This window comes from Vipera ursinii (assembly GCF_947247035.1).
Source record: "Vipera ursinii genome assembly, chromosome: W".
Classification (NCBI taxonomy): domain Eukaryota; kingdom Metazoa; phylum Chordata; class Lepidosauria; order Squamata; family Viperidae; genus Vipera; species Vipera ursinii.
In genome coordinates this window covers 6,343,932-6,362,911 of record NC_139522.1, presented here as the reverse complement: position 1 = coordinate 6,362,911, position 18,980 = coordinate 6,343,932, and positions in this window count along the sequence as shown.

Genomic DNA, 18,980 nt, shown 5'->3' with positions numbered 1-18,980 from the left:
GCTCAGGTGGCTCAACTGCAAGCTCAGGTACATGCTGCACCCCCACCCAGGAGGAAATGTCAGATAGCTATGCCGGATAAATTTGCTGGCAATCCAGAACTGTTTCCTGCCTTCCTGGGACAATGCCAGCTTTTTATCAGCGTGAGAGCAGCTGATTTCCCCACTGACCGAGATAAGGTGGGATTCGTGTTGAGCCTTCTGTCGGGGGATGCAGCTCGTTGGGGCACGCCTCTGCTGGCACAGCCTAGCCCTTTGTTGGATAACTTTGGGGGGTTTTGTGACCATATGCGCCTCATGTATGATGACCCAATTAAGGCGCAGACCGCCACCCGACGCCTGAAAGCTTTGAGGCAGGGTCAGCGCCCCCTGCAGGCCTATATCAGCAATTTCCGGCTGCTTAGCCAGGATTCCGCCTGGAATGAGGCTGCGCTCGTGGATGCCTTCCAGGATGGCTTGTCGGAGGAGATGTTGGATGAGCTGGCCCGCGTGGACATTCCCTCAGACCTGAATGGGCTGATCCATCTTTGTCTGCGGATCGATGCCCGGCTGCAGCAGCGAAAGAGTCGCCGTGCCACCCCACAGACCCCTGCCGCCCCTGTTGTGCGTGAGCCCCCAGTCCAGAGGGAGGAGCCAATGGAGCTGGGTGCCGCCAGGTCCCGTCTCTCGGTGACGGAAATGGACAGACGACGATCGGGGGGGTTGTGTTTTTACTGTGGGGACCCTGGACATTTGGCTGCTTCTTGCCCGAAGAAGCGTCAGCGGGCGTCAGTGACCAAGCCTGCCCCGAGAAAGTCCTCTACTTTGCTGTCGGGAAACGGCCCGAGCCCGATCTAGACGGTGTGATAGATCGGGCGACTCACAACGACCACGTCGAGCGACGCCGTTCCGACGGTGCCTGTGAACCTCCACGGCATTTGATATTGGAGGCACGTCTGATCCTTCCTGGCAAGCCAGAGGGGATTCCGGTCCATGCCTTAATTGACTCTGGGGCTACCACTAACTTTATGGACTCGGCCTTTGTGGCCAAATGGGCTGTTCCCCAGTGTCCGGTGGATCCGCCCATGCTAGTGGAGACCATCGATGGTCGAGTGCTCCTGTCCGGGCCTATTACGGCCGCCACGCAACCAGTGTGTATGGCCATCAGTTCCCATGTGGAGGCCATCCAGTTCTACATCACTTCGGATCTGCACTTCCCCGTGGTCTTGGGACTGGCGTGGCTCCGGGCACATGATCCACAGATCTATTGGTCTCAGAACTTGGTCACCTTCCCAAGTTTGCAGTGCGTGGACCACACCCGCCATATCTGTGCCGGCCAGGTGGAGGGTTCCTCAGGGGTTTCCTTGCCTCCCGAACTGTCCGACTTTGCTGATGTGTTCAGCGAGTCAGAGGCGGATCAATTACCCCCGCACAGGCCCTATGACTGCTCCATTGATCTAGTCCCTGATGCGCCTCTCCCAGTGGGGCGTTTGTACTCCATGTCGGAGCCCGAGTTGGCTGCATTGCGGGACTTCCTGACAAAGAATTTGGCTCGTGGTTTCACCCGGCCCTCGTCCTCGCCAGTGTCTGCGCCCGTGCTCTTCGTCAAAAAGAAGTCGGGCGAGTTACGGCTTTGCTGTGACTACCGGAAACTCAACGCCATCACGGTGCGTAACCGCTACCCGCTGCCCCTCATCCCCGAGCTCTTGGACCGACTCCGGGAGGCTAAGATCTTCACGAAACTGGACCTGCGTGGAGCTTACAACCTCGTCAGGGTTCGGCCGGGTGACGAGTGGAAGACGGCGTTTGGTACTCGCTATGGACATTTCAAGTACACGGTGATGCCGTTTGGCCTGACCAACGCCCCCGCTGTGTTTCAGCATTTTATGAACGACATCTTTCGGGATCTGTTGGACCAGTTTGTCGTGATTTACCTGGACGACATCCTGATTTACTCCCCGTCGCGTGAAGCGCATCATCAGCATCTCCGTCAGGTCCTGCAGCGCCTCCGGAAACATCGGCTGTTTGCCAAGTTGGAGAAGTGCCAGTTCTACCAGGTGACCATCGATTTCCTGGGTCACCGCATTTCTCCTGAGGGCATCGCCATGGAACCGAGTAAAGTTGAGTTGTTGCAGAGTTGGCAACCCCCGCGTCGCGTGAAGGATGTTCAGCGACTTCTTGGATTCGCCAACTACTATCGAACATTCATCCCTGGCTTTGCTGCCTTGACAGCCCCCCTCACCCGGCTCCTGCAGAAGAAGACTCGGTTCCAGTGGAACGCCCCCGAACAACAGGCGTTCCAGGCTTTGAAGGACGCCTTCATGAAGGAGCCCATCTTGAAGCATCCTGACCCGCAACGGCCGTTTGTCGTGGAGGCGGACGCCTCCGACATTGCCATTGGGGCCGTGTTACTCCAGGCAACGACGCCCAGCGGTACCCTTTTCCCTTGCGCGTATCACTCCTGGAAATTGAATCCCTCGGAGCGCAACTATACCATCTGGGAGAAGGAGCTGCTGGCCATCAAGGCGGCGTTCGAGGCTTGGAGGCATCATCTGGAGGGGGCGCGGCATCAAATCGAGGTCCGGACGGACCACAAGAATCTGGAAAGCCTGCAGACCGCTCGGAATTTGAACCAACGCCAGATCCGGTGGTCCCTCTTCTTTGCGAGGTTTGACTTCCGGGTGCGGTACTGTTGTGACTCAGGGCCAGCCTGTGGGTCCGACAGCCGGCTCCGATGTATCGGAGGACTCAGATGTGGGGGAGGAGGGAAACGAACCGGCTGATGATGATTTGGAGGCTTTGCAGAGTCCTCAGCCGGGGACCTCTTCTCAGCTGCGTGAGCCCGAGAGTGCGGAGGAAGATGACCCACAGCTGGCCCTGTTCAAGGACGCCCGATGCAGGAGGCAGTCGAGCAGGAACAAACAAAGAAAGGCTGTGAGACTCCTCGGGAGGAGGCACAGGGAGACCACGCCCTGAGCTCTCTATAAAAGGAGTGTTTGGGGAGGGGCTGGTTGCTGAAATCAACTTTTCCGCTTGAGAAGACAAGCTCTAGTGTTTTTGTTAACTGCGTAATTAAATCTTGGCAGTAGCCTTTTAGCCTTGGACGCTCTCCAGACTCTTCTTTTTGAATAGGGGTTGCGAGAAGAGGGCTGGTTCAGAACAGGTACATACCAAGCGGGCACAACCAGAGAGCGGATGCTCTGTCCAGGAAGCCCGAGTACACCCAAGCGGAAGACAAGCTTCCGCCCAGGACCGTGATCCCCGTCGAGTCTTTTGCTGCGGTGCGGGAGCCGGTGGATATACGGGCTCGGATCCGGGAGGCGCAGCAGCAGGAGGCGTGGGTGGCTCAGCAGAAGGAAGAGGTGGGGCCAGATTCGCCTTGGTCGGTCACGGATGGACTCCTGTATTATCGTGACCGGCTCTATGTTCCGGGAGGGCCACTCAGGGGACTCGTCCTCAGCCAGTGTCATGATAACCCGGCTGCGGGGCATTTTGGCCTGTTCAAGACTCTGAACCTGGTCTCCCGTACCTTCTGGTGGCCCCGAGTCCGACATGACGTCCAGTCTTATGTCACCTCCTGCATCCCATGCAGGCAGGCCAAGTCAGCGACAGGGGCCCCGCCTGGTTTACTGCAGCCGTTGCCAACACCCAAGAGACCCTGGGGGGCTGTGTCCATGGACTTTCTGACGGATCTACCCCCATCCTCCGGCTTCACGACAGTGTTTGTGGTGGTGGACATGTTGACCAAGATGGCGCACTTCATCCCCTGTCGCGGCTTACCGTCAGCTCGCGCCACTAGTCGCATGTTCATCCAACAGGTGTTCCGGCTGCACGGCCTTCCCGATAGAGTCGTCTCCGATAGGGGGGCCCAGTTTACAGCCCGCTTCTGGCAGGAGTTGATGCGGGCGTTGGACATTAAGGTTTGCCTCTCGTCCGCGCATCATCCTCAGACCGATGGGTGTACCGAGAAGGTCATTGGCATCTTAGAGCAGTATCTGCGCTGCTACGTTAACCTGCAGCAGGACAATTGGGTGGACTATTTGGCCATAGCCGAGTTTGCTTTTAACAACTCGCAGCACACCTCCACGCAGATGACACCGTTCTTGGCCAACGTGGGTTATCACCCCCGGTTTTTCCCCCTTTCTCCCGTGGACTCACCGGAGCCGGCAGCGAACGAATTCATGGCAGAGTTACAGGCGATCCATCGGTTGGTGCGACGGCAGCTGGAGAAGGCCAAGGCCGACTACAAGAGGTTCGCCGATCGGTCGAGAAGGGATACGCCTCCACTATCGGTGGGGGATCGGGTCTGGCTGTCCACCAGGAACCTACCATCCACTCGGCCGGTGAGGAAGCTGGACCACCGTTACCTTGGACCGTTCCCAGTCGAGGCCATCATCAATCCGGTCGCCTATCGTTTAACTCTGCCACGTTCCCTGCGCGTGCATCCCGTCTTCCATCGGTCCTTGTTGGTCCCCGAACAACCGGCTTGTCCACTTCGCCAAGCGGAACCTCCCCCATCAGGACCTCGTGATGGAGGCAGCACCCCCGAGTACGAGGTCGCCAGCATCCGGGATTCCCGTTGGCTGAAAGGTCGCTTCCAGTACCTGATCGAGTGGAAAGGGTACGGGCCGGAGGACTTCACATGGGAAGACGCGACCGCCGTTCATGCCCCTGCGTTGGTGACTGCGTTTCACGAACAATTCCCATCCCGAACGCATCCGGATCGGCAGCCCCGGGGGAAGGGCCCTGCGGTGCGGGATAGTGTTGTGACTCAGGGCCAGCCTGTGGGTACGGCAGCCAGCTCAGATGTATCGGATGACTCAGATGAGGGGGAGGAGGGAGACGAACTGGCTGATGATGGCTTGGAGGCTTGGCAGAGCTCCCAGCCGGGGCCCTCTTCTCAGCTGCGTGAGCCTGATAGTGCAGAGGATGATGACCCACAGCTGGCCCTGTTCAAGGACGCCCGACGCAGGAGGCAGTCGAGCAGGACCAAGCAGAGAAAGGCTGCGGGTCTCCTCGGGAGGAGGCAGAGGGAGGCCACGCCCTGAACTCTAAATAAAAGGAGTGTTTGGGGAAGGGCTGGTTGCTGAAAGCAACCCTTCCGCTTGAGGATTCAAGTTCCAGTGTTTTTGTTTCTTGTTCTGTTAATTGACTAATAAATCTTGGCAGATGCTTTTCAGCCTTGGACGCTCTCCAGTCTCTACTGCTTGAATAGGGGTTTGCTTTATTACAAGGCCGGTAGTTGGCTGGTTCAGAACACTTATATACCTGGCCAGGTACACCTCAGGCCGATCCCTTTGACTGAATTGTCCACAAGCCAACCAATCCAGTCGCGGTATAGTGCCACCTGGTGGTGTCAGTGGCCACTGCTCATATGGTCACCCAACTATATACATCTATATACATAACACCTGCAAAGGGTTCCTGAGCCTTGAAATGGTCTCTCAGTCTGGTTCAGTAGGAATCACAATCATGGGGAAGACTGCTGACCTGACAATTGTGCAGAAAACCATCATTGACACCCTCCATAAGGAGGGAAAGCCTCAAAAGGTAATTGCAAAAGAAGTTGGATGTTCCCAAAGTGCTGTATCAAAGCACATTAATAGAAAGTTATGTGGAAGGGAAAAGTGTGGAAGAAAAAGGTGCACAAGCAGCAGGGATGACCGCAGCCTGGAGAGGATTGTCAGGAAAAGGCCATTCAAAAGTGTTGGGGACTTTCACAAGGAGTGGACTGAGACTGGAGTCAGTGCATCAAGAGCCACCACACACAGACGGATCCTGGACATGGGCTTCAAATGTCATATTCCTCTTGTTAAGCCGCTCCTGAACAACAAACAACGTCAGAAGCGTCTTACCTGGGCTAAAGAAAAACAGTCCTGGTCTGTTGCTCAGTGGTCCAAAGTCCTCTTTTCTGATGAGAGCAACTTTTGCATCTCATTTGGAAACCAATGACCCAGAGTCTGCAGGAAGAATGGAGAGGCACACACTGCAAGATGCTTGAAGTCCAGTGTGAAGTTTCCACAGTCTGTGTTGATTTGGGGAGCCATGTCATCTGCTGGTGTTGGTCCACTGTGCTTCATTAAGTCCAGGGTCAACGCAGCCGTCTACCAGGAGATTTTGGAGCACTTCTTGCTTCCTTCCGCAGACGAGCTTTATGGGGATGCTGACTTCATTTTCCAGCAGCACGTGGCACCTGCCCACACTGCCAAAAGCACCAAAAGCTGGTTCAATGACCGTGGGATTACTGTGCTTGATTGGCCAGCAAACTCGCCTGACCTGAACCCCATAGAGAATCTATGGGGCATTGCCAAGAGAAAGATGAGAGACATGAGACTGAACAATGCAGAAGAGCTGAAGGCCGCTATTGAAGCATCCTGGTCTTCCATAACAGCTCAGCAGTGCCACAGGCTGACAGCTTCCATGCCACGCTGCATTGAGGCAGTAATTGCTGCAAAAGGGGCCCAAACCAAGTACTGAGTACATATGCATGCTTATACTTTTCAGAGGTCCGATATTGTTCTATGTGCACTCCTTGTTTTATTGATTGCATGTGTTATAGAAAGAAGAGACTCACGCCAGCTCTTCAGGAAAGGAAAAGTTTAATGCGCAGGTTCAGAAGGCTTGAACAAAGCAAAAGTCTGAACCCCGAAGGGCTCATAAACAGACATTTTTATACACCTCTAATTCCTAGTTATACATTGTTATACATTGTTATTTATGTGGTTAATATTCTACACATTCTTATACGAAGACAGTTTACAGAAGAAAATTACTTGCAGTACGTTTAGTTTCACAGACAGGATATAATTATCCCAATCATCATCTGCCTTAAGGACAAGACTATGTTTGCTTAAACAAGAACTTTAGTACATTCCTCTTTAAGACAGTCACCGGGGAATACGTGTAGTTACACTAACAGGATTATGGCTTCCTCGATCAGCGTCTCTTCTAAGAACAAGAATACTTTTGTTTCACTATTATTTTAGTATATTTCCTCTTTATTCCCCCCTTTTGAGACTTATCTCAACTTGTGACGATGAGTCTCAACAGAGGTCTTCTTTGGTTTGTAACCTCTCATATTCCCACATTGCCATTACTTGTGCAGTAGCTTTTCTTTCAGCAAGCAAGGCTAAGCTTTTGGATATAGTTCTTATAAAAACAGGCAAGATACAAGGAATCAACGCACATCCTGCAGTCCTATAAGAGCCACGATGGCTTGTAACCCTGGAAGTTTGGGAAACCATCCACTGAAAATCTCTTGGAAATTAAAACCCTTCCAGGTTTGATCTGCATTGTGTGTCAATTGCCTCATTTCAGTGGTTAATTGTTTACCTGTCCAGTTTCGTCAATTTGAAAACAACAATTAGAAAGATTGAATTTTCCACACACTCCATCTTCTTTTGCCAATAGATAATCCAAAGCCAATCAGTTTTGATAGACAGCTGTCCGGATTTTATCAGTGGTTACAGCTAACAAGTTTAAGGCTTTATCTAGGCGTTGCCCTGCCAGATCCACAACAGCCTGCAGCCTAATTATACGGTTTATCATATAGATTGGTGTTCTGTAACCATAGGTGACATCCTCTGCCCAGGTTGCTTGGCCATACACACAAACTATCCTTTCTGAATTCCATAAATCCCCCATTTTCTCATAATAATCGGATTCTCTACAAGGGAAATTAGAGAAGGCTGTGTCAACCTCTCTTTTTCTTCGATTTCCCATTTGATCATAGACTGGCACACCAAGCACCTGTCGTGACCGTATTGGCAAAAGAAAGAATGAGGGCTTTATCCAACCTAATACACATGATCCTGACCAATTCTTAGGTAACACCTCATAAGCAAAGGTGCCACAAATCCAGTACATGTCACTAGGGGCTACCCATTCCTCTTCTTTGTTGGAGTTCAGATAAGGCATGATAGTCATATCAAACTTTAAAGGTTCAGAGGCATTTCCCAAACATGTCCATACCTTATACTGTTCATCCCTATAACATTTTAATGACCCATTACACTTTTTATATATTAGTAATATATTTATATATTACTTGATTGAAAGTGCATACTGGCAACTTTAATTGGGTACAGGTTTTTGGCACTGATCCACTGGCTGTCAGGGTTTGTCCATTCACACAAGGTTCACATCCTTAGTGACTTATGGCCCTTATTTATTTTTATTTATTTATTTTATTACATTTATATACCGCCCTTTCCCGAAAGACTCAGGGTGGTTTACAGGGTAATTAAAACCAAGATACAAAAGTTAAAAACAAGTTTAAAAAAATTATATTTGTCCCTGTATAAATAAAACCCCAGTTAAAATAAGATTAATCCTCAGCCTGGGCCAGAGAGCTCGAAGAGCCAGGTCTTCAGGTCCTGGCAGAATGAACGGGTTATGATTCTTGTCTTACCAGGGCCTCACTTCTTTGATCTCTTGATTGTTACACCATCTTCTAATATGTGCAAAACACAAGTTCCTCTCCATCCAGGCCTCAACTGAGGGATCATTCTTATATGTTCCCCTCCCCAAAATACCAGGATACCACAATCCAAAGTCAGAGGAGGGGGAGTTCCATTGTACAAGCTTTTACACACATTCCCTTTCTGAACACATAACCCACATACTTGCAGGCTTCAGGATTGGCTGGTGGCTTGACAAGCATCCTTAGCAATTCTATCAAACACCTGTGGATACTGACAGGATATCAGGGCCACTTCGGCGGCATCAGTGTTTTCTGGCCTATTCGGGCCGTTTGTGGAGGCCGGTGATTGGCTGCGACGTTTCTCGGACTTTTGGCCCCTCTCGCCGGCGGTGGTGTTTCCATCTTACCCCAGACCGCATCAGGCTGCTTTTGGTGACGCTGTCGTCCTCGGGCCGTTTTGGCGGCGGAGAGGGCGACTGAGAGTTATCCCAGCGGCGATGATGTTTTCTGTGCTGCCTCGGACCGCTTGTGTTGGCATCGGCATCTTCGGACCGCTTCAATGGAGCAACGGCGACAGGTGGTCCTTATACCGCTTTTGGACCGTTTTAGCGGCAGTGATGACGCTTTCAGACCATTTCTTCTATCTTGGCCCGTCTACCCTTCTGCCTGAATATATACATCTATTAACTTTGCCTACCTCCCCCTCTCCCCTTTGGATTCGGTCGGTCCTGGGTACCAGCCACGGTGGGAGAGTGGCTGACTTTTACATCTGCAGCCCCATAGAGGTGGGAGCTCTATGGGGCATGCCTACCCAGAGTATATCTTTGACCACCCCCAGGTACAGAGCTGCAACCTGCCGTGAGAGGGCGGGGGTGGCCTGTTTACTGGGGCACCCAACTGAGTGGCAGTGCAGTTGGGTGTGGATCCAGATATTTTCTTTTCCGGCCTTCGACCCTCCTATGGACATGATCACCTCCGGGACTGCCTATTCTGGACTTGCTGGACTAACATGTGACAATATACTAGCACGGACTTGCTCGCCCTCAGGGGTGCCCCCCTCGCCTGGGTGCGACCCGCCTCTTTAAATCCTAACCTCGATGAAGGGCCCGAGTTTTGGGTCTCTGAGAGATGGCTGGGCAGGGGCCATCAACATAAATTTAATAAGAGGCCCCTGATTATGTTTTTATCAAAAATTTTTATGGGGTTGGGGAGAGGGGTGGGAGATGGGGGTTGTCTGGCTATGGGGGGCGGCCAATCAACCATAGTTCAGGCCAGACTTGGGTCTGACCGCGTGGGGGGAGAACGGGGGGTCGTTGTCTCCGGGGCTCATGAGCGGGTCGTGGGATTACCAATTCCCACGACGGGGAATGGCAGCAGGCGGATAGACAGGGGGCCATATCGTTACCGGGAGGGCCGTCTCCGCTATCTGCAAGCGGTGAGGCGCTCCGACCCTCTGCTTCTTTCCCGAGGTTCCGGGAGCGAGGATGTGCAGCCTCCTGAGCTCCGGCTGGTGTACCTGAATGCCAGGTCCGTGGTTAACAAAGCTCCCCTTGTTAGGGATTTAGTTGAGGGTGAGCATGCGGACCTGGCTTGCATCACGGAGACTTGGTTGGGCCCAGAGGGTGGGGTCCCTTTGGTTGACCTTTGCCCACCAGGCTTCCGGGTGCTACACCAGCCTCGAGCTCAAGGTAGGGGAGGGGGTGTGGCGGTGATCATTAGGGAGACCTTATGTCCGCGGGAGACCACCGTTCCTCAGATAGTCGGGTGTGAGTCTCTCTTTGTGAGATTTGGTTCTGGGGCGCAGTTGGGCTTGCTGCTCGTGTACATTTCGCCTAGTAGCGCAGCGGCAGCCCTGCCCGAGCTGCTCGATATCCTCTCGGGGTTGGTGGTTGAGTTCCCCAAACTTATAGTTTTGGGTGACTTCAATCTACCATCCCTGGGAGGCTCATCTGAGCTCGCTCGGGAGTTCATGGCTTCCATGACGGCCATGGACCTGACGCAGGTAATTTCTGAACCAACTCATGAGGGAGGCCACACCCTTGACCTGATTTTCTTATCTGGACGGTGGTTGGATGATCTTGGTGGGGGCTTTCCATTTATTATGCCCCTGTCATGGACCGATCATCACCTCCTGCGGCTGGTCTTCCATTTTGCCACCCCCCGCCGTGGGGGTACGGAGCCAATCAGATGGTACCGCCCCAGGCGCCTAATGGATCCTGATAGATTCCAAGCGGCGCTGGGGTCCCCACCTGCCTCCATTGCTCACAACTCGGCGGATGCCTTAGTGGAAGCCTGGGAAAGGGCAGCCACTGAGGCACTTGACCGGGTTGTACCCTTGCGGCCCCTGACCCGGTGCAGATCCCAGCGAGCTCCATGGTTCTCCGCAGAGCTCCGGGAGATGAAGCGTCGGAAACGGGGCCTAGAGAGCTGCTGGAGGTCCAGCCGATCTGAACCCGACCGATTGCGGTTAAGAACCTATATTAGGTCTTATCTCGCTGCGATGAGGGAGGCGAGGTGTAATTACTTCTCCACCCTCATCGCGTCCGCAGATAATCGCCCGGCCGCCTTGTTTAGGGTGACTCGCTCCCTTCTTACTCAGGAGGTGAGGGAGGATCCCTTGCAGGGTCGTGCTGAGGAGTTTAGTCAACATCTGTCGGATAAAATCGCTCGGATTCGGACCGGTTTGGACTCCAGCTGGGCAGAGTCTGGCGATCAGGACACGGGCGGTCCTGTCAATGTTATCTGGGAGGAGTTTGATTCTGTGACCCCTGATGAAGTGGACAGGATTATGGGGAAGCTGAGTTCCACCACATGTTTATTGGATCCGTGCCCTTCTTGGCTGGTTTATGCAGCTAGGGAGAGGACACGAGGCTGGCTCCAGGCGGTTATATCTGCTTCTTTGAGCGAGGGTTATTTCCCCACCGTCTTGAAGGAGGCGGTGGTGAGACCTCTCCTCAAGAAGCCTGCCTTGGACCCAGCTGTATTGAACAACTTTCGTCCAGTCTCCAACCTTCGCTTTCTTGCGAAGGTTGTTGAGAGTGTGGTGGCGCATCAGCTCCCTCTGGTCCTGGATGAAGCGGATTATCTGGACCCTTACCAATCGGGTTTCAGGCCCGGGCACAGCACAGAGACGGCATTGGTCGCTCTGGTGAATTATCTCTGGAGGGCTCGGGATAGGGGATATTCCTCTGTCCTAGTCCTATTAGACCTCTCGGCGGCTTTCGATACCATCGACCATGGTATCCTGCTGCGGCGTCTCAGGGGATTGGGAGTGGGAGGCACGGTTTTTCAGTGGTTCTCCTCCTATCTCCTGGGACGCTCGCAGTCGGTTTTGGCAGGGGGGCAGAGGTCGAGCCCTAGGACTCTCGCTTGTGGAGTTCCTCAGGGGTCGGTCCTCTCGCCTCTCCTGTTCAACATCTATATGAAACCGCTGGGTGAGATCATTCGTGGTTTTGGAGTTGGGTATCATCAATATGCTGATGATACCCAACTTTTTATTTCGACCCCAAACCACCCCAGTGATGCCCTCGCTGTGATGTCCCGTTGCCTGGAGGCGGTTCGGGTCTGGATGGGGAGGAACAGACTTCAACTCAACCCTGACAAGACTGAGTGGCTGTACATTCCGGCTTCCCGGGACACCTGGGATGTTCCATCTCTTTCTATGGGGGGTGAGCTTTTACCCCCTGTGGATAGGGCTCGCAACTTGGGAGTCCTCCTAGATTCACGACTCACTTTGGAGGATCATATAGTAGCTGTGACTAGGGGGGCTTTTGCCCAGGTTCGCCTGGTGCGCCAGTTGCGGCCCTATCTGGACCGGGAGGCCTTATGTGCGGTCACTCATGCGCTCGTGACCTCTCGCCTAGACTACTGTAATGCTCTCTACATGGGGCTTCCCTTGAAGACTACTCGGAGGCTCCAACTGGTACAGAATGCGGCCGCGAGAGTTGTCTTGGGAGTTTCCCGGTACTCCCATGTTACACCTTTGCTCCGTGAGCTGCATTGGTTACCAGTTGTCTTCCGGGTAAGGTTCAAGGTTTTGGTTATGATCTTTAAGTCCCTACATGGCATGGGTCCGCGATACCTCGAGGACTACCTGCTGCCGGCGTCGACTCCCCTCCGCCCTGTGCGTGCCCACAGAGAGGGCCTCCTCAGGGTGCCTCCGGTCAAGGAATGTCGACTGGTGGCCCCCAGGGGGAGGGCCTTCTCTGTGGGTGCTCCGGCATTATGGAACCAACTGCCGGTTGAGCTCCGGACGGCATCAGACCTCCGATCCTTCCGTCGCGGGTTGAAGACCCATTTATTTGAACTAGCGGGTCTGGCCTGATGGGGGTATATGGGTTTTTATAGGCTTGTTTTATCATTCTTGTTTTAACTTGGGCATTGATTTAATTGTTTTTTAATTTTTGTATTGTTATTTATATATGCCCTGTGAACCGCCCTGAGTCCCTTAGGGAGAAGGGCGGTATAGAAATCTCAATAAATTAAATTAAATTAATTAAATTAATAACAGATGCAAAAGAGTTTTCATATTTTCCCAACACAAGTCCTCTGTCCTGTCTGTTATCAAGACATCATCTACATACTGTAAAACTATATCTCCAGGTTGCCAAGGTACATAATTCTGCAAGTCTTTTCCTAGGGCATTACCAAATAAGGTGGGTGAATTTTTAAACCCCTGGGGAAGCTGAGTCCATGTGTATTGCCTCTTCTGATCCGACCCCGGGCTTTCCCACTCAAACGCAAACAATGGCTGACTAATCTTGTGGATTGGGATCATGAAAAAGGCATCCTTTAAGTCTATCACTGAGAACCACCTAGCAGTCGGCGGAATCAAGCTAAAATGGGAGTGTTCCAAGGCGACTGAATAGGCACCAAAATCCCTGCTTTAAGATATTTTTGAATGCTTTCATATATCGCAGCTGTGGCTTCATTAGAGCATGGGTGCTGACGAATATGAATTGGCGTCGCCAAAGGTTTCACCTCCATTTCTCCTCATTTTTCTTCAATAGCTGGCCTAGCTATCATAAGTCTCCACATTGCTTCAGGCTGGTGTTTTATTTTAAGTTTCTGCTGACCCTCATCCAAAGAGATTATAGCTCCTAGTTTGCTAAGTAAATCTCTGCCTAACAAGGGTATTGGGCATTCAGGAATGTATAGAAACTCATGTTGGATTTGAAATCCATTTAAAAAACATGTGACAGGTTTCAGAACTCTCCATTCTTCTTTTACTTCCTCGACTCCCTCAGAATTCTCTACCTCTCAAGGTAGATTGAGAGCGTTTGCGGACGACCTGGTTATTACAGTAAGTCAACCGACTTACTCAGTGGTAGAGTTGATGGAGATAATAACCTCATATGGGAAAGTCTCTGGATTTAAGATAAATACGCAAAAAACTAAAATATTGTCTAAAAATATGACTATAGAACAAAAGGTTGTTTTAGAAGAGTTAACGGGATTTGGAATAAATATTTGGGGGTATATCTTTCAGCTTCAAATGTGAAATTATATAAATATAATTATGAATTGTTATGGTTAAAAATACAAAAAGAGCTAGATGGTTGGAAAAAATTACAATTATCTTTATTGGGAAGAATTGCAGCAGTAAAAATGGATGTTTTGCCAAAATTTCTATTTTTGTTTCAAATGATACCAATACTTAACAAGGATCTAAATTTGGAGGAATGGCAGAAAGGTATTAATAAATTTGTTTGGGCAGGGAAAAAACCACGAGTTAAATTTAAGATAATGCAAGATGTATGTGAAAGAGGTGGTCTTAAAATGCCTAATCTTAAATTATACTATGAGGCTGCTGCTCTATCTTCAATTAGTGTCTGGTTTAATTTAACACAAGGGAGATTATTAAATCTCGAGGGTTATGATTTGTTATTTGGTTGGCATGCATACTTATTGTATGATAAGAAGGTGGATAATGTTTTTAAGATACATATATTAAGATATGCTCTGTTGCGAGTATGGAAAAAATATAGACATAAGTTAAATTATAAAATACCAATTTGGGCAATACCTAAACATGCAATAGAAAATATAAATGTTGGATTTAAACATGATGTGATTACATACAAAGAAATTTGAAGGATAGAAAGGAATGTATGGCAATTAAAGCCATATAATATTTTAAAAGAAGAAAAGATTGTACAAACTTGGTTCCAGTATGGGCAGTTGCAAGCAAGATGGAAAGAAGATCAGAAAGTTGGTATTTCAATAACTGATGGAAATTTGGTAAAACAAATTAGAGATCAAGGTCAAGCACATATAAAAAGGATATATAATGCATTGATAGAAATTGACTCAGAAACGGATCTTGTCAAAGATTGTATGATAAAATGGGCCCAGAATTTTCAGGAGGTTATTACAATGGATACTTGGGAAAAGATTTGGGTTAGAAACGTAAAATTTACACAGGCCCAAAATTTAAGAGAGAATTTTTACAAAATGTTTTATAGGTGGCACTTAGACCCTAAAAAACTAGCAAGTATGTATCCGAACTGCCAGCCCAAATGTTGGAGGTGTGGTTGTGAGGATGCAACGTACTTTCACATATGGTGGACTTGTAAAAAAGTCAAAGCTTTTTGGATTAAAATTTGGTGGAATATGCAAAAGTTATTTAAGAAAAAGATAAGGTTTTCTCTGCAGTTGTTTTTGTTGGGTATTATTACAGATTTTACTGTTATAGATACTAAATTGATGTTGAATTTAATTACGGCAGCAAGACTTTTAGTAGCGCAATATTGGAAGAAGGAGGAACTGCCTACTATACAAGAGTGGACTTTGAAAGTTTCTAATTTGGCGGAAATGGCAAAGATTTCAGCATATTTGAAAGAACAGTCGCAACAGAGATATATTGTGGAATGGAGAAGATGGATTGAATATATTCAGAATAAATATGGGACTAAAAAGTTTCATTTAGCATTTGAATAAGTAGTGGTATACGATGTATTAGTAGTTATTTCTTATTTGTTAGTAATATAGTTATGTTTACGGAGAGTTAAAGTGCGATAGAATTTAATGTTTTATTTTTGTTGTTAGCATATTTTAGCTTACGTTTGTAAGTTTATACCCTGTATTCAGCTCTGGGAAGTCGGGGAGGGGGGGAGGGGAGGGGAGGGTTGGGGGAAGGGGAGGGGGAAGGAGGGAGTTTTTTTATTATTACTTAAAAAAATTGTACTGTAAAACTTTTCAATAAAAAAAGAATTCTCTACCTCTCAAGGTAGATCTATTCTGTACCGTGCCTATAGACCTTCCTCTTCCAAAACCTTCTCTTCCAAAACCTTCTCTTTCAAAACCTTCTCTTCCAAAACCTTCTCTTCCAAAACCTTCTGGCCCAAGCGGTGTATTCCCTTGCAAAGCTACCACCAACAATTCCGTTTTCCTCTGCATTCATGCTCCCCTCTCTCTCTCTTCTCCACCTCATCCCTGTTCACATACACTTTCCTTGCCACTTCTGGTATTCTTTCCCAAAGCTCCTTCCAACCTCTGTAACTTTTTCCTGATATCACCATAACTTTTTGCTATGAATCTCTCATTCAGCATTCATACATTATCTGCGTGTCTCAGATCTATCTGTGTATACAGCTCATAAACCTCAATCAACCTTTGCAAAAAAAAAAAACCTCTCCGGGCTTTCTTCTGCTTCCTGCATTACCAAAGACGGCTTAGACATATTCACAGGGGGTTTTCCTGCCTTCCGAAGCACCTCTACCTTTAAATTCTGCTATTCCCACAACAACATCCTTTGCGCTGCATCTCTAACATTTCAATCTGGATCCTGCTCCAGTGCCCTTGTCTGTAATTCTGCCTGTATATTCTGCGCATTAGGATACCTGTCTATAACACACTTCCTAACCGCAGCTCTCCACTTGTTTTAGTTCGGTTAACTCTTTGGACTTCCCTGACAGATCTGTAACATTGTTTCCAATTGAACAAATCAGTTGCGGTGAAAGGAACATATTAGCAAACAGGTTGCACGTTTGCTTGTCCTATGGCATCAATGGCTCTCTGATCAGCCTGCCTTCAGGGTGCCATTAGTTCCCCCCTCTCCTTTTATGCTTGGCTACTGGAGACGCCACCCTGATTTCTTCATCTTCCTCCTCTATCCTGCCTCCTACCGCCCTCTGGACTTGAACCAGGGGGTTCATTTATTTGGCTGTATTGCCGTCCTTCAAACTTTTCTTAGTGGCTTTCGGATAAGGGACCCTATATTGGGCATGATTGAAGTATGTATCAACTCCCTTGAGCATGTGCTCCAACGGAGTGCTTGCCATACTACTACCTCCACCTATCTCACCATTCTCACTCACAGAGAAACTCCCTTCGTCCTTAGGAGCCATAGGCTCCTGTCTTCTCTGATTCTGTCTTACTGCTGACTGCGCTTCACTTAGCGCTGCAGCAGCTGCTGCCGCTTGCAGTTGCGATTACGGACGCGGCACATACGGAGGGGGTCTAAGAATCACCTCCTCCTCAACCAATACCTCTTTCTTCATTTTTAACACCTTGGTTTCAGATATTTTATTTATTTATTTATTTATTTATTATTTTGACTTCTATACCGCCCTATTCCCGTAGGACTCAGGGCGGTTTACAGGGCAATTAAAACCATACAATACAAAAGTTAAAATAAATGTAAAACAAGTAATTAAATTTAAGCCCCAAAATTAAAACTTTCAAACCCAATTAAAACCCCCTCAGTCTAGGCCAGACAGCTCAAAGAGCCAAGTTTTAAGGTCCCGGCGGAACGAACGGAGGTCGGGGGCAGTCCTAAGTTCCATAGGAAGTTGGTTCCAAAGGGCAGGCGCACCCACAGGGAAGGCCCTCTCTCTGGGAGTCACCTGCCAGCAATCCTTCACCGGTGGTACCCTAAGAAGGCCCTCCCTGCGGGAGCGCACAGGACAATGGGAAGTTGATGCCGGCAGCAGGTGTTCCCTCAAATAATCCGGACCCAAGCCATTTAGGGATTTATAGGTCATCACCAGCACCTTGAATCTCACCTGGAGGGCAACTGGAAGCCAATGCAGCTCGCGGAGAAGAGGCGTTACATGGGAGTATCGGGAAACTCCAATCACAACTTGCACGGCTGCATTCTGCACCAGCTGCAGCAGTCGAGTAGGTCCTCAAGGGCAGCCCCATGTAGAGAGCGTTGCAGTAGTCTAGCCGGGAGGTCACGAGTGCATGGGTGACTGTGCGTAGGGCATCTTGGTCCAGATAGGGCTGCAACTGGCGCACCAGGAGAACCTGGGCAAAAGCCCCCCTGGCCACGGCTCCTATATGATCTTCAAAACTGAGCCGTGAATCCAGGAGGACGCCCCAGTTGCGAGCCCTATCAACGGGGGGTAACACCTCACCCCCCATCATTAATGATGGAACAAACTGCATTCTGCACCAGCTGAAGCCTTCGAGTGGTCCTCAAGGGCAGCCCCATGTAGAGAGCGTTGCAGTAGTCTAGCCGGGAGGTCACGAGTGCATGGGTGACTGTGCGTAGGGCATCTCGGTCCAGATAGGGCTGCAACTGGCACACCAGGAGAACCTGGGCAAAAGCCCCCCTGGCCACGGCTCCTATATGATCTTCAAAACTGAGCCATGAATCCAGAAGGACGCCCAAGTTGCAAGCCCTATCAACAGGGGGTAACACCTCACCCCCCATCATTAATGATGGAACAAACTGGTTAACCCGAGATGCCGGTATGCACAGCCACTCAGTCTTGGCAAGATTGAGACAAAGCCTGTTTCTCCCCATCCAAACCTGGACCGCCTCCAGGCAATGGGACATCATGTCGAGGGCATCACTGGGTTGGTTCGGGGTGGAAAGAAAAAGTTGGGTATCATCAGCATACTGATGATACCCCACCCCAGAACCACGAATGAGCTCGCCCAGCGGCTTCATATAGATGTTGAACAAGAGGGGAGAGAGGACCAACCCCTGAGGAACTCCAGAAACGAGAGACTGTGGGGCAGACCTCTGCCCTCCCGTCAACACCAACTGCGAACGGCCCAGGAGATAGGAGGAGAACCACTGTAAAACAGTGCCTCCCACTCCCAAACCCCTGAGACACTGCAGTAGGATACCATGGTCGATGGTATCAAAAGCCGCTGAGAGGTCTAATAGGACTAGGACAGAGGAACACCCCCTGTCCCGAGCCCACCAGAGATCATTCACCAGCGTGACCAATGCCGTCTCCGTGCTGTACCCGGGCCTGAAACCCGATTGGTACAGGTCAAGATAATCAGTTTCCTCCAGGAACAGAGGAAGCTGATGCGCCACCACACTCTCAACAACCTTCGCCAAGAAGCGAAGGTTGGAGACCGGACGATAGTTGTTCAAAACAGCCAGGTCCAGGACAGGCTTCTTGAGAAGGGGCCTCACCACTGCCTCCTTCAAGGCGGCGGGGAATACACCCTCCCTCAAAGAAGCAGTTATTACTGCCTGGAACCAGCCTCGTGTCTCCTCCCGGGACGCATAAACCAGCCAGGAGGGGCACGGGTCCAATAAACAAGTGGTGGAGCTCAGTCTCCTCATGATCCTGTCCACGTCATCGGGGGACACAGGATCGAACTCAGTCCAGATAAC